Source organism: Protopterus annectens, chromosome 1.part1 (assembly GCF_019279795.1).
Source record: "Protopterus annectens isolate FY-2018-M chromosome 1.part1, PAN1.0, whole genome shotgun sequence".
NCBI lineage: Eukaryota > Metazoa > Chordata > Ceratodontiformes > Protopteridae > Protopterus > Protopterus annectens.
In genome coordinates, this window is record NC_056726.1 from 1,833,399,498 (window position 1) to 1,833,414,964 (window position 15,467).

A 15,467-nucleotide genomic window follows, 5' to 3' on the forward strand; every position below is an offset into this window, starting at 1 on the left:
GATAGGTACAGTGAACTGTTTTACTGGATGGTTGGTAAGGTCGAATAGAGAGCCTTGTCCTTTTGTACAGTACAGGGGGGTCTAGTGCTAGAGTTTATAAGTGCTTGCTGTAAGCTTTGAGAAAGTGACGGGCTGAGAAATGAATGGCTTGAGTGCTTAAGTTGAAAGTTTGTCTAGTTGCAAAGGAATAAATGAAGAGGAGACTTTGTGGAGCCGGGAATAGTTTTACCCTAGCTAACCAGCACTGCCCGGCACGCAAAACCGGGCAAATAGGGTATTTATAGCAGGGGAAATGAAAGAGATAGAAATTAGCCCAAAATGGCCAATAAACTAATAATTTCTGGGCTGAAACCACTCCTCCAGGGACAGATAGGCTGCTCAAAGCTCCCAGGTGAGCAGAGAAACTTCCTTCTATCCAATTAAGGTATGGGCAAACAGATTTTTAACACAGCCCCCAGTAATAAAGTAAGAAGAAACACAAATACAGTAAAAGCAGATGAATAAAGTGCAATATATATATATATATATATATATATATATATATATAAAAACAATAGAAAATGAACAAATTGACTTGAAGTTACCCAATTAACCAGAAAAAAGCTCAGAACTGAGCCCTGTTCCAGCAGTCTTCAGTCAGACAAGTTCTAACTGCACACCCCTGCTTACTAGGGTGCAGGGGAACCTTCTCCAAAAAAAAAGGTGGCCTGGATCAGTGCTCAAGTTATACAAACAAAGCTAGATTCAGCAGGCCTGAATCTGGTCTATGCTACAGCAACAAGGTGCACCAATTTCAGAAAGAAACAGTTCAAATAAGCAGTCAGAATAAGCCTGTGACCGGAAATTCCCAGGTCAGAAGGGCAGAATCCAGGCTCTCCTCCTGTAAGAGTGCAGACCACAAACCTTCTTAATGTAGAATAACTGGCCTGAAGCCCAAGTGCTTAAGCCAGAACTAATGCACTTTTAGAATAGCAGACACTGGGCCTTCAATCAGCAATTCCCAGCTTAGAAGGATGTAAGCTACCTGTCCTGACACAACAGTGCAGACCACAAGCCTTCTTAATGTAAAACAGCCTGTATGAAGTCCAAGTGCTTAAACCAAAAGACTTAGCCTGATTAAATTGCAACTGTTCTATGACCAAGCAGTAATAAATGAGGCAGAATAAATAAAATTGAGTAATTTTAAGAAAAGCAAAATAAAGTAGGAGGAAACACAAATACAGTAAAAGCAAATTAATAAAGTGCAAACATTTTTTTTAATTGCAAGAAGACAGGAAGGAAGAACCTAAGTGGGCTGGCCTTCTCAAATCTTCTCTCTGAATTAAGTAGAATGAACACTAGACTCAGAATATGATCTAACTGTACTCAGTTAAGTGAGCAAATGAGATGGACCCAGGAGGAGTATTCTAATACAGTCTTACAGGAGGGGCGGGCAATTCCAGAGCCACCATCACTAATACCAACACAGGAACAGGGAGGGAGGGTGGGGAACTAACTGCAGAGAGACGCACAGCACACTGTTCAGAAACACACAATTAGGAAACAGAAAAAATGAAAATACAGTACTTTTAAAACTGCAAGTTTGTACTTAACAGAAGACTAAAATTCACTACAGCAAGTTTCACTTAGCTCCAGCTTGTAATGCAGATGTTTGTAGCCAAGCAAGTCTCTCAGGAGTTGAGCATAAACTTTTTTACTGAATGGCTGGTAAGGTTGAATAGAAAGCTTTGTCCTTCTGTACAGTATAGGAGGGTCTAGTGCTTGCTTGCTATGCGTTTTGAGCAAGTGCCGGGCTGAGAAATGAGTGTCTTGAGTGCGTAAGTTGAAAGTTTCTCTAATTCCAAGGGAAAAATTGAAGATGAGACACTGTGGAGCCGGGAATAGTTATACCCTGGCTAACCGGCGCTGCCTGGCGTGCAAAACCGGGCAAATGCGGTATTTATAGCAGGGAAATGAAAGAGATGGAAATTAGCCCAAAATGGCCAATAAACTACTAATTTCTTGGCAGAAACCACTCCTCCAGGGGCAGGTAGGCTGCTCAAAGCTCCCCTCTCTCACAGGTGAACAGAGAAACTTCCTTCTATCCAAGTAAGGTATGGGCAAACACAGAGATTTGTAACACAGCCCTGAATTCATCTCTTAACCTGAAAACTGGACTATACTAGCTTAGAATGGTGGGAAACCAGTATATTTTTTTTCAGAAATTAAAGCAGATACAATAAAAAAAACACTTTAAATGCACAGAAAAGGATACTTATTGTTATACATCTCTGATCAGACTTGTAGTCAATCCCCCTAGTAATAAAGTAGGAAGAAACACAAATACAGTAAAAGCAGATGAATAAAATGCAATTTTATATATATATATATATATATATGTATATATATATATGTATATATATATAAAACAATAGAAAACGAACAAACTGATTTAAACAAGTTACCCAATTAACAAGAAAAAAGCTCAAGCAGTCTTCAATCAGGCAAGTTCTAACTGCACACTCCTGCTGCTAGGGTGCAGGGGAACCCTCTTCAAAAAAAGATGGCCTGGATCAGTGCTCAAGTTATACAAACAAAGCTAGATTCAGCAGGCCTGAATCTGGTCTATGCTCCAGCAACAAGGCGCACCAATTTCAGAAAGAAACTGTTAAAATAAGCAGGCACAATGAGCCTGTGACCAGAAATTCCCAGCTCAGAAGGGCAGAATCCAGCCTCCCACAAGAGTGCAGTTCACACTTTCTTAAAAACTGGCCCAAAGCCCAAGTGCTTAAACCAGAACTAATACACTTCAGAATAACAGACACTATGCCTTCAGTCAGCAACTCCCAACTCAGAAGGATGTAAGCTACCTGTCCTGCCACAACAGTGCAGACCACAAACCTTCCTAATGTGAAACAACTGCTCTGAAGCCCAAGTGCATAATCCAAAGGCTTAGAATAACAGTTGCAGTTTAATTGGCTACTAGCAAGCATTAATAAATGCAGCAGAATAAATGCTATTAAGTACATTTAAGAACAGACAGCAAGAGCAAAATAAGTAATAAAGTAGGAAGAAACACAAACATAGTAAAAGCAGATGAATGAAATGCAAATTTTTTTTTCTTCTCTCTGTATTAGGTAGAATGAGCTAAAGACAGTAGACTGGGAGGAGTGTCACAGATCAAATATACAGTAGGGGCAGGCAGTTGCAAAGCCATCAAGTATAAAAAGAAAACACCAATAGAGAGGGCAGGGTGGGGGGGGGGATATCACTTTCAACTCAGAAAAATAGCACTTTCAGCACAGATCAGAAGCCAGCAAATATTGTATATCTAAATCAATCAAGCAAAAGCAATTAAGATGCTGTAGAACTTTGGAAAGAAGTGCCAAAAAATGTACTTATCAATTAATATTTCGATTTGTTTCAGTAGCAGTCTCAGTCAGAACTCAGATTCAAGCAATGAATGCTATTGTTTATGAATCAATAAGCACGTCTTGACCTGTCTTGAATTCATAAGCTTGTCTGATGTGGTATTTGTAATGAATTAAAAATTAAGTATTTGATATATAGTAGATAATCTATTTGTCTTTAAGTGATCTTTTTTTTTTTTTTTTTTTTGAGAGACTCTGAAGAGGAGGCCACCAGCAGTTTGTGAAAATAGGAGTTGCCCATCTTGTGTTTGGTTTATAAAATGTTAATTTGAAACTTAATAAAATTCTGATGAAACTCTGGATATTTTTCAGGGCATCTCTGATATGCTGGGTTGTCTGGCTGGAACAGGCACAATGCGGCAGTGGCAGTACCTTGATAGAATCTTCATCACCTGTTTATCTGGCAGCACCCATAACAAAGGACAGCATATGTTGCATCAGCAGTGTACATGTTGAAATGATCTAGGTCCTGAAGTTTATCCCAGTGAAGGAAAACCATAGCAAATAAAGTCATATAAATAGTGAATTTATGAGGGTGGGCAAAACAGGTTAACAGCTTAGTATCGGGTGGGGTGATTGTGGAGAAGGGAAGTTTGAATGAGGAGGTCAAAGCTAGAATCAAAGGGGCTGCTGCTAACTGGAACAGGGTTTCACATGTAGTATGGGATGGAAGAATGCCAAAGAAGCTGAAAAGTAAGGTGTACAAGACAGATGTTCATCCTGTTACCCTGTTGCAGTCATCACACTAGGGTTATCCTGCCATCAGGCGGTCACGCAGTCGGCCCGAGTTCCAAAATCTTGGTCCGGCGTCTGTTGCTGTTGCTTCTTCCCTGACGTCAGTGCGCCAGGGGTATATAAGAGGCATCCAACGCCATTTTCTTCAGTCTTTCTTGCCGTGCAGTGCCCGAAGCAGAAGCAGTTCGCAAGTGCCGGTCGGCCGACACCTGAGATTTTCGAATCGAATTTCAGTCTGAAGTCTTCAATAAAGCTAAGTACCCCGTTGGGGAACCTTTTCTTGCCTCAGTCCAATGTCAGAAAAAGTTAACAATTGCATTTCTTGTGGGAAGCAAATACCTCATAAGGACTTCCATTCTTATTGTATTCCTTGCCTAGGTCCAGACCACGACATCACAGGTTGTCGGTTTTGTACTAGGTTTAATAAATGAACTATCAAATGCTGTTTTGACTTTGCACGGCATTACTTTGGTAGGAAATTTAATTATATCATGCCATCGGAGCAGCCGACGACCGGCATGCATAAAAAACGCAAGGATAAGGACAGGCAGCCTAGGACCAAGCCAGACTCTGAGGCCTCTGCTGGGCCTGTCGCCGGTTCTCCGGTTTTCAGTGAGGCGCCTACGCAGCTCCTGACTACCGCAGAATTGGAACCCAAGACAGCTGCGGATTCTCAAGCGGAGTATACTAGGCCATCGCAGCCATCTTCATTAGGCCCTTCCGACACCGGAGCAGAAGGAGATCCCGGTGCAGTAGAAACACCTTCGGTTGCAGAAGGTGTCTTCAGACCGACTACACTCACTATTAAATCTTATGCTAAGCTTAAAACTCCATTAAAACCAAAAAAGACTGTATATCAGTCTCCAGTTCAAGGCCCCATGCCTAAGAAACAGATGCTTAAGATGGCTGAAGATTTGATTACCCTAATCAGGGGTTCTAATCCCCCTCCAGATAAAAGACCAAGACAAGAGGAGGAGTATGCTTCCACTGACCAGGTTTCAATTTCCTCAGATTCTTCTGAGGAACAGGATTACGCTTTTCCCCCTAATGAAGACTCTGATGCTGAAGACTCTATTCCCTCAGCATCTCCCCCTGAAGACTACTCCTTTGGGGGAAACTTTACATACCATGAGGGAACATTTCCACTGGGAAGGCCAGGACTATTCTGATTCTAAGAAAAGGCTCCGAGAGTTCCTTTTACTACCCCAGCACAGACCACTTGCTATCCCTCCAGTTTTAGACATTGTGGATGATGTTTACTTGGAGTCTAGTCTATATCCAGACTCTCTACCTCCTGCTCCAGCCAAACCAGACAGATACTATAGAGTACCTGACTCTCACAAATTCCTTTATAAAAGCCCTGTGGCTGACCCAGAAACAATTTCCCACGGTCCCAAAGGGGCTAAAGCTTCTGTGGCAAAAAATCCTGTGCCCTCTGAAAGGTATTCCAGAGCCTTAGATAGATGGGGAAAGAAGATACACACCTCAGCTACTCTGGCTATGAGAGCATTAAATTGTCAGTTTCACATGCTGAAATATCAGCAGTTCCTAATGTCTCAGTTAAAACAAAAAATGAGCACACATTCTGAACAGTCTGAATTCAAGGAAATGCAGCATCTGTTGCATGCAGCTGAACAGGTGGGCAAACATACTTTACAATGTGGATTTGATTCATTGGAGGCTTCCTGTAGAGTAGCTGTTACTGGGTCTGTCATACGTAGACATGCTTGGTTAAAAGAAAAACCCTACCTGATCATGTTAAAGCAAAATTATTGGATGCACATTTACAGCAGGATGTATTATTTGGTGTCAAAGCAGAAGAGGTTTTAAAGAAAATGGAGGATAAGGCAAAGTCTATGCAGACGGTCAAGGATTTTTTACAGGTACAACCCCCTCGTTTCAGCAGAAATTGGCCAACAAGAAACTGGTCCTTTCCAGCTTCTGACAGATCACAAAGGGGCAAATACAGACGCCCAAGGGGCAGAGGTCAGTCACAAGGCCCTTACAAACCTCGCCAATGGGGTACTGCTACCCAGAAAGGAGGAGAAGACAGGCCCCAAGCTAGCAGAAGACAAACACAATGACTCAACCCTCAAACTACCAAGCAAATCTCTCTTGGCAGCTCCCTTGGGAGGAAAATTAGCACTTTTTGCAGACAACTGGCACATCATCACAAAAGACAAATGGGTCCTAAACATTGTCTCACAAGGGTACAGATTCCACTTTCATACCTTGCCAAGGATAAAAGGAATGCCAAACCTGCCACCAAATCAATGGGCAGAGGCACAAAAATAAATTACAGCTCTCATGGACATGAGAGCCATTCAACAGGTACCTACACAGGAGCAAGGACAAGGATTTTACTCAAGACTCTTTCTAGTCCCAAGAAAGGACAAAGCATGGAGACCCATTCTGGATCTTTCATTTCTGAACACCTATCTGCAAGTACCAAAATTCAAGATGCTAACACTACAGCAGCTTTTTCCCATGCTGGGCAAGAAGGCTTGGCTAGTAACGTTGGACTTCAAGGAGGCATACCTGCATGTCCCTATCAGATAAAATTGCAGAAGATAACTCCGCTTCATTGCAGGTTCAACCCATTATCAATTCTCTGCACTGCCCTTTGGCTTGTCTACTGCACCCAGGGTCTTCACAAAATGCCTGGCATCAGTAATTGCATACTGCAGACAGAGAAATTCAGATATACCCATACCTGGACGACTGCCTTATTCAAGCAGAAAGCAAGGGCATTCTTTTAAAGCATCTGGCATTTGTCAAACACCTTCTAAGTTGCCTAGGGTACACAGTAAACGAAAAGAAATCAAAACTAGTGCCCTCACAAAACATAATATTTCTGGGTGCCAGCTTGAATACAACGACCCAGATGGCTTATCTCACGCCAGACAAGCAACAACAGCTGACTCAATACTTCAAAATAATGGTAACAAAGACCCAACTCCCTGCAAGAAAAATTCTGCAGGCCTTGGGATTTATGGCATCTTGCATACTACTAATACCATTTGCAAAACTGCATATGAGGAAATTACAATGGTACCTGAAAAGCGTATGGACTCAGCACAGCCACAGCTTGGAAACAATGATGCCACTCATTCCCTGCCTTCAACAGGAGTTCCTATGGTGGGAACAGGCATGTCACCTCAACAAGGGTTAGCCTTTCACCTTACCCACAGCCAGGCAAACTATGACAACAGATGCATCGGACTATGCCTGGGGAGTGCACATGGCAGGACAGTGCATTCAGGGCAAATGGACTACAGATCAAAGGCATCTGCATATCAATCAAAAAGAAATGCTAGCAGTACAGAATGCCCTAACAGCTTTCAAGGGCCTCTTACACCCAGGACAACTAATAATAAAGACGGACAATACCACAGTAATGTGGTACATAAGCAGGGGTGCACACATTCCTACCCTCTATGCACGCAAGCAATGACCTTGTGGAACACAGCACTGTCTTACCAAGTTCAACTACAAGCACAATTCCTGCCAGGAAAGAAAAACACATTGGCAGATGACCTAAGCAGAAACATCATGGATCCCCATGAGTGGAAACTAGATCCACAAGTATTTGCAATGATAACTCAAAAATGGGGACGCCCAGACATAGATCTGTTTGCCAACCCCCAAAACTACCAACTTCAAAAATTTTGTACAAGGACATTCCACCCACAAGCTTGGAAAGTGGACGCCCTCTCATTCAGTTGGAAAACATCAACAGTGTATGCCTTTCCTCCACTGCCTCTTCTAGCAAAGGTACTGCTGAAAGTCAGATTAGAGAGGCCACAAATGATACTCATTGCACCAGACTGGCCACACCAGCACTGGTATCCAATGCTAAGGAACATGGCCCACCATGGATTTTACCACAAATTCCTCACCTGCTCACCCAGCTAGACAATCAGATTCTACACAGCCAGCTCAAGACTTTAAACCTGGCTGCATGGCAAATTACCTAAACAACCAGCCAACACCTCTATCCAAAGCTGTTATGGATGTCATTCTGGAGGCCAGGAGGCCCAGCACCAGGAAAACCTATTCAGACAAATGGAAAAGATTTTGCTCCTGGAACCAGGCTAAAGGCCAAAATCCCCTTGATCCAAACATTCCTCAGATTCTCCAATATTTAACGGAGATGTTGCACAAAGGACTTTCCTTTTCAACTATTAAGATCCACGCCTCCGCAATTTCAGCTCATTACAACACTGATCCTCCTTTATTTTCACATCCACTCCTAAGACAGTACCTCAGAGGGGCTAAGAACATAAGACCACCCAGGAGAGCACCAACACCTACTTGGGATCTCAGCTTTGTTTTGCAAAAGCTTACACTGCCGCCCTTTGAACCATCTTTCTCAGCTGATTTAAAATTTCTTTCATGGAAAACTGCCCTGCTACTAGCAATAACTTCAGCTAGAAGAGTCTCAGAGCTACAGGCACTAATGGCAGTGGAGCCTTTCCTCATTTTTCATCAAGACAGAGTCTCTCTACGAACTAACTCTTCCTTTATGCCAAAGGTGGTATCCAGTGTGGCCCTAAACCAAACCATTCATTTGCCCACCTTTTTTCCAAATCCCCAGAACAAAAGAGAAAGACTCCTGCACTCTTTGGACATTCACAGGCAATTACGTTACTATAAAACTAAGGCTTTCAGAAAATCTGACCAACTCTTTATATCCTATGCTGCAGGATCACAAGGAAAAGCTATCTCAAAACAGACCATTTCAAAATGGATAGGACATTGCATACATTTCTGCTACATACATCATGGGAAACCAGTACCTGCTAACATTAGGTCCCACTCCACCAGGGCTACAGCTACATCAGCAGCCTTTCTCAGGGGAGTGCCAACCAAGGATATTCTGGAAGCTGCAACTTGGAGTTCAGTGCACACCTTCACCAAACACTATCACTTACCTCTATATTCTAAGTTTAGAGCTGGTTTTGCCACTGCAGTTTTGCAGGGCCTACTAGCTTCTTCTAACCCTGTTTAACTCCACCACTCATCCTTAGCTTTGGGATTCAACCCAAGTGTGATGACTGCAGCAGGGTAACACGATGAACACAGTACAGTTTTGTACCTACCATAAATGTAGATGTTCGAGTGTTCACCCTGCTGCAGTCCAGGTTACCCTCCCTCCATCCCCTCTGAACTAGCTGGACTTATCTATACCTTTCTATCCTATACAACCTCTGTGGTGTATTTGCTTCTGCCTGAAGGTATTGCTTTATTTTTATATGCACATTTTTATACAGCACTATATATATTGCCTACCTATTGGGGGCACCTGACATCTGCGGCAAAAAAAACTGAAGAAAATTGTGTCGGATGCCTCTTGTATACCCCTGACACACTGACGTCAGGGAAGAAGCGACAGCAACCGATGCCGGACCAAGACTTTGGAACTCTGTCAGGATAACCGAAGTGTGATGACTGCAGCAGGGTGAACACTCGAACATCTACATTTATGGGAGGTACAAAACTGTACTTTATGCAACCAGTACTATTGTTTGGTACAGAAACCTGAGCAGTAAACACAGAGCAACTGAAGAAACTAGAAGTGATGGAGATGAAGTGCCTGAGATGGGTGGTAGATGCGCACTGGAACAGATGAAGTGAGGACATAAGAGCAGAAGCCAGAGTAGCTCCAATTGCAGAAAAGTTCAAAGAGAACAGATTACGGTGGTTTGGGCACATGTGCAGGAAAGCAGAAGCCAAGTCTGTTGAAGAACTGAGACAGGAAAAAAGGCAAGAGGAAATGAAGAAGCCCAGCAAAGAGGTGGATGGATTGTGTGAGAGAAGAAGTGTGACAGTCCAGTACGAGTGTTGAAGCAGGTAGGAGAGTGGCATTTCTCTGTATTGATATGGTACAGTTTGTATATGTGTTAAAAAAATATGTAAACCATTTGTGTTTTTTCCTGTGAGTCAGTGTATTAATACAGCTACCAAAATTATGTACTTTTGCAGCTCTGAAGTATGTGAAGTTTTCTTTGAAGGTATTTAAGCAAAACCTATGTTGTTTTTTCTATCATCCATATGAATAAACAACATTGTTATTGTATCTTATTCTAAAAAAATGCTTGAAGTAAAAGAGCTCTGCTAAATAAACATATACTGCTATTTTTGCTTGAATAAATAAGAAAAATGTGCAGCATTCCAATGATGACTGCCTGGCAGTTTAACTGAGAAGATTAAAGCTGTAAGCTGCTAAAAAGCTTAATTTCTCCTGGGTTTGAGTCCCTCCTTCTCCATTTGCCTGTTGTGCAGCTTTGAGTAGGTCACTAAACAAGGTAATATTCAAACCTACTGGAGAGGATTACTGAAAGACTTTGTGCAAGAAGAGTTATGCGGACTCCAGACATGAATCTTATTTTTCAGTGAAGGAGAGGGAGGGTCCTCACCCCCCTTGAGGATGTCTCTTGTGAGATTCTTGAGCTTCTGTGACAAAGGAGGGGGGGTCCACCACTGCACCTTCCCAGACAAAATCTGTATTCCTTAAGGTTTTTGGTGCTGGCCTTCTACCTCTTGGGTAACTCCCTCCCCAACAAATTAGTTGATTTGGTTTCAAGACAAGCATGGAAGGAACCAGCATATTTGAAACCATTTCCAAGAAGACTGACAAAATTTTTGTATCCCCCATAGACTTTTTGAAGCATGGGGTCCCACGGTGGATTCTATGGTGGTGGTGATGGCCACCACGAAGGAACTCTCTGAGGAAATCCCCACTGTCCGTCCCCCTAACAAGGAGTCCAGGGAGTTGGACAGGTTCAGTAAGCAAGTTTATGCCTGAGTGAACTTATCTGTCAGGGCTCTGATATATCTAGTTCATGTAACACATTTTCAGAGGGATTTGACTAAGGAACTATCCAAATCCCTTTCTGGGTCCTTAACTGTAGTGGAGGAGAAAGCTGTTAATAAGCAGTTGGCCATCCTTCAGTCCTTCTCAAACATGTCACTGCACCTCATCTGAAATGAGGCCAGTAGCAGGTCGAGAGGTGCAGGCACCAGAATAGCTGTCTGATGTCACACCTTGATGCGTCTCTGTGACTTTGTGAATCAGTTCAAAATACCCTTTATTAATACTCCCTATGATGGGGGCCACCTTTTTGGACCTAAGGTTAGAGAGACTGTCCAAAAGCAGATGATTTTACACTTCACCTCCCCCATGTCACGCAAGAAGCTTTTTTCCTCCATTGAGAAATGGCTACATAATGCCCAGCTACTTCTCAAACCTTAAAAAAAAAAAAAAAAAAAAAAAAGTTACTATTTTTTCTCAAATCACACCCACTTGATAAAGTGAATTTCAGTTTTTTTTTTTCAGTAAACAAAACAGAAATTGAAGTAGTCTTCTCTAAAAAACTTCTTGTGATTATAGCTGATAATATTAAGTTTGACCTGCATGTTTAAAATAACAAAAAGTACTCACCGAAATTGGGCATTCTCTACAGGCATGAAAACTTCCTTGACAACAAATTAGGCATTCTCTACAGGCATGAAAACTTCCTTGACAACATCACCAAAATCAGTCTTTCACTACCTACCCTTTCCCATCTCTCTTGTGTGGTGTACCCATCTTAACCAACCATATGATATTGTTAATCCTTGTTCATTCCTTACGCCTGGGTTACCGGTTCCAACCTCGGAACCCAGTCAGCCATCTTTCAAGCTTGCAACAGCCACAAACTCTTGAGCTAAACTCTTACCCACAATTCCCCTGTCCCTGTTACCTCATATTGAGTTTGCCTCATCACCATTCTATCGTGTCAAGCCACTTCTCTTGAGCTAAGTAAAACTTTCGTTGATAATACCCAATCGTATTACAGTTTTTTTTCATTTGAAATCCTGTTAAATAGTTATCTCTTACCCTATGGCATCTAGCGACTCTTTTGTTTTTTTCTAGCTCTTCTTTCTTCTTACAGTAAGGTAACTCCTTTACCATCACCATCGTTGGTAAAACCTTTCTTTGCTTTACCTTTGGGTATTTCTCGTACCATTGTTGGTACCTTCTTCCTTCGTCCTGCCTATCATGGCAGAAAAAAAAGGTAGTCCAGGATTTAAGAGATGTGTGGATTGTGAGCATAAATTGCCTATTTCAGACGCACATTTGTTGTGTTTACTGATTGGGTGTGCCTCACTTAACTGTTGACCCGCCTTGCGGGATTTGTGCAAACTTTTCTAACATGACTTTGGTGGAAAGGAAAAATAAACTGATCTTAAAGGGACTACTTAAATCTTCCTTTACTGAGGCTATTTCTGGGTCGGAGGCTTCAACCCCTCCTAGCTCCCATAAGAAAAGGGATGCACATAAGAAGGCAAAGTCTCTTCCGTCATCTCCTGCTGCGTACCCCCAGGACCTGAGACCTAAGCAGGCCTAACTTTCTAGTTAGGAGTCTACTTCCTTGGCCCCAAGGCTTTTGGTGCCTAGATCTTCTGCAACGAAGCCTTCGGCACCATCCACTACTTCGGCACTGAGTATTGTGCCCTACACCTCATTGGAACTGAGGTGCCCCTCTGTTCAGACTTCCTTACTGGCACCGTCTTTTTCATCGATGCAGACCATTACGGCGTCGACTGTTCCGACGCCCTCTCCTGCTTCGACTCCGATAATTTACACGGCACCGACTATCCTCTCGGTACCGACCACCTCGTTTTCCACACAGAATCTTTCGGCACCTACCATAGTGCCAACTACCACTTTGGCACCGACCTTGTCTGTGCAGACCTTACCGATGAACTCCTCGGTGTGAACACCAGTAGTACAGGCCTTAACAGCTCCATTGTTCTTGGTGCAGACACCTATTTTAGCACCATCCAAAGACCCCTTCAAGGGCATAGAGTTTCTTTCATCCTTGGATTGACCTGACTCCCCTTCAGCTATGTCCACGAGATCCACTAGAAGCCTCTCTGAACATGATGTGGTGCGTCTTGTGGATCAGTTGCTTTTGGCCAGAGGTATACAACCCTCCAGGACCTATTCTTCTTTCAGAGGTGAACACGCTTCTCCAAAAAACCCTATCTATTCTCCTCCTTCATTGCCTTTGAAGCCCCTCGCTGTAGCACAGACTTCCCTCACTATGGCTCCTTTTGTGGACCTCACTAAGGAGCCGCAGTTGCCTTTGTGGCAGGAGAGACTTGTCACTCTAGTCACTGCTCAGGATGCCAGCTGTGGCGTACGTACTCCTGTTTTTCACAGCCATCCAGGGACTCCAAGTCAGCAGGCTGATTTGCTTGAGCGAGGAGTGACCTCCTAGGGTGGACCAGCCTTCCAACTCATGGAGAAGGCTCTTGTGTCTGTTGGCGATCCATGCTATCAGTGCCTCCGTCCTGCTCTGGACCGCAATTTACACAAGTCACCCCTAGTGGACACCGTGCACAAGGGCCTCAGGACACACTCCCACAAGAGGCCCCTTTTGCGCGGTCTTCCCCAGATTCTCCCCCTGAGGAAGTTCATCGCAGGAGTTTGTGTAAGAGGAAGCATGTGGACTCCCCAGAGAAGTCTCTCATGGAAGACACAGACTTTGATGATGGGGAAGGGTCCCCTCGGTCACCCTCTGAGGTATCCTTTGGAGATATCCTCTAAATACTTAGAGAGGTGAATGGCAGCCCTCTAACCCAACCTCTGAAGAGTCTGTGTTCCTGCAGGCCTTTCATACCTGGCCCCCTACCTCCTGGATTACTCCACCTGCTGACTACCTTGTCCGGCTCATCGTGCAGGGAAGGCTGCTGACACCGTTGAAGCCATTCCCCGGAGGCCAGATAAAATCTTGTTCCCTCCAGATAGTGATCCTCACTGGTCCAAAGGTCTTTCTGTAGATGTCTTGGTGGTTGTGGCTGCAACAAAAAAGGATCTAGCGGAAGAAAGCCAGACTGTCCACCCGCCCAACAAAGAGTCCCAGGTGCTGGACAGATTAGGGAAGCATACATTTGCATCAGCGACCTTTGCAGTCAGGTCGCTGAATTATATGGCACATTTTACAAGGTTTCAAAGAGACTTAATTTCTGAGCTCTCTGAAACTTTGGCTGGAGCTGTGTCTGATGAGGTCCAGGACAAAGTGGCCTCACAGTTAGCCACCCTTGAATCGATCTCTAACTCCTCCATGCTTCTCATTTCTCACGCATCTGAAGGAGCAGCTAGAGCAGCGGTTGCAGGCTTTGTCCTGAGGTGGCGTGCTTGGATGTGCTTGTGTGATTTAGCAGAAGCCTTCAAGGCTTCTTTTCTGAACGCTCCCATTGAAGTCTCTTGGTTATTTGGACACAAGGTAAAAGACACACACTGGCTAGATGTGAAAAAGACGGTAAGACCCTTTCTGCCATGGGTGTCCGTTACGCTTCCCCCTCAACGGGCTTTCTCCAGAAACCAGAAAAGTGGGAAGATGTGTCCCAAAAAGTCTCGAGGTTCTTTCCGTGACACACGAGCCGAGTTCTCCCCTAGAGGCAGAGTGGGAATCTCGTATGGAAGACGCCCCTTTCGGGGCAGAGGAGGTCCACGTAACCAGGGTTCCAGCGATTCTTTCTCTGGCCAGTCCTACCAGCGCTCCTGAAGTGCGGCCCAACAGCTTTCCTCTGGAAGTGGTTGGGAGTCGTTTCTCTTTGTACCCTTCTGCCTGGCTAACCATTACCACCGACTCTTGGGTACGAGAGATAACCAGAGGTTATCATATTCCCTTCGATCTTTGTCCCGCTCCCCTAAGAAACTTGCCTGACGTTCCACCCAGACAAATGGAAGAAGCAGCAGTAGAGATTTCAAAGCTGCTAAGAAGAAGAGTCATCCAAATAGTCCCACCAAACTAGATAGGATCCAGATTCTACTCAAGATTATTTTTGGTGCCAAAAAAGATTTTGGATCTCGGTGTGTTAAACAAATTCGTAAAGGTACAGAAATTCCGGATGGTCACAATGCAGTCTATGTGCTCTATAAATCTTCAAGATGCGTACTACCACAAAAAGGTGGACAGACCATCGAGAAGATTCCTTCGCTTCCATGTGGGAGCCAGTCATTACCAGTTCTGAGTACTGCCCTTCGGACTCTCTACAGCCCCCAGAGTGTTCACAAAGTGCATGGCAGTTGTCACAGCTCACCTGCGACTGCAAGGATTCCAAGTGTTTCCATACCTAGACAACTGGCTCATTACCACCCTCACCAGACATCTGTTGGAAGAAGCCTTGGCATACTCCCTTCACACCGCAGAAAGGCTAGGTGTAACTATAAATTGGCAAAAATCCAACCTCCCCGCATCCCAATCCATAGAATTCATTGGGGTCCTGTTGGATAAAAAGAACTGCGAGGCATCGATTCCAGAGCAC

At 43.8% G+C, this 15,467-nt stretch overlaps 1 protein-coding gene across 1 annotated transcript in view; it reads left to right on the forward strand.

Annotated features, from left to right (window-relative positions):
- LOC122812639 (tRNA selenocysteine 1 associated protein 1) overlaps positions 1-15,467 on the forward strand; it is a 633,267-nt gene that overhangs the window by 334,573 nt on the left and 283,227 nt on the right. The window lies entirely within an intron of this gene.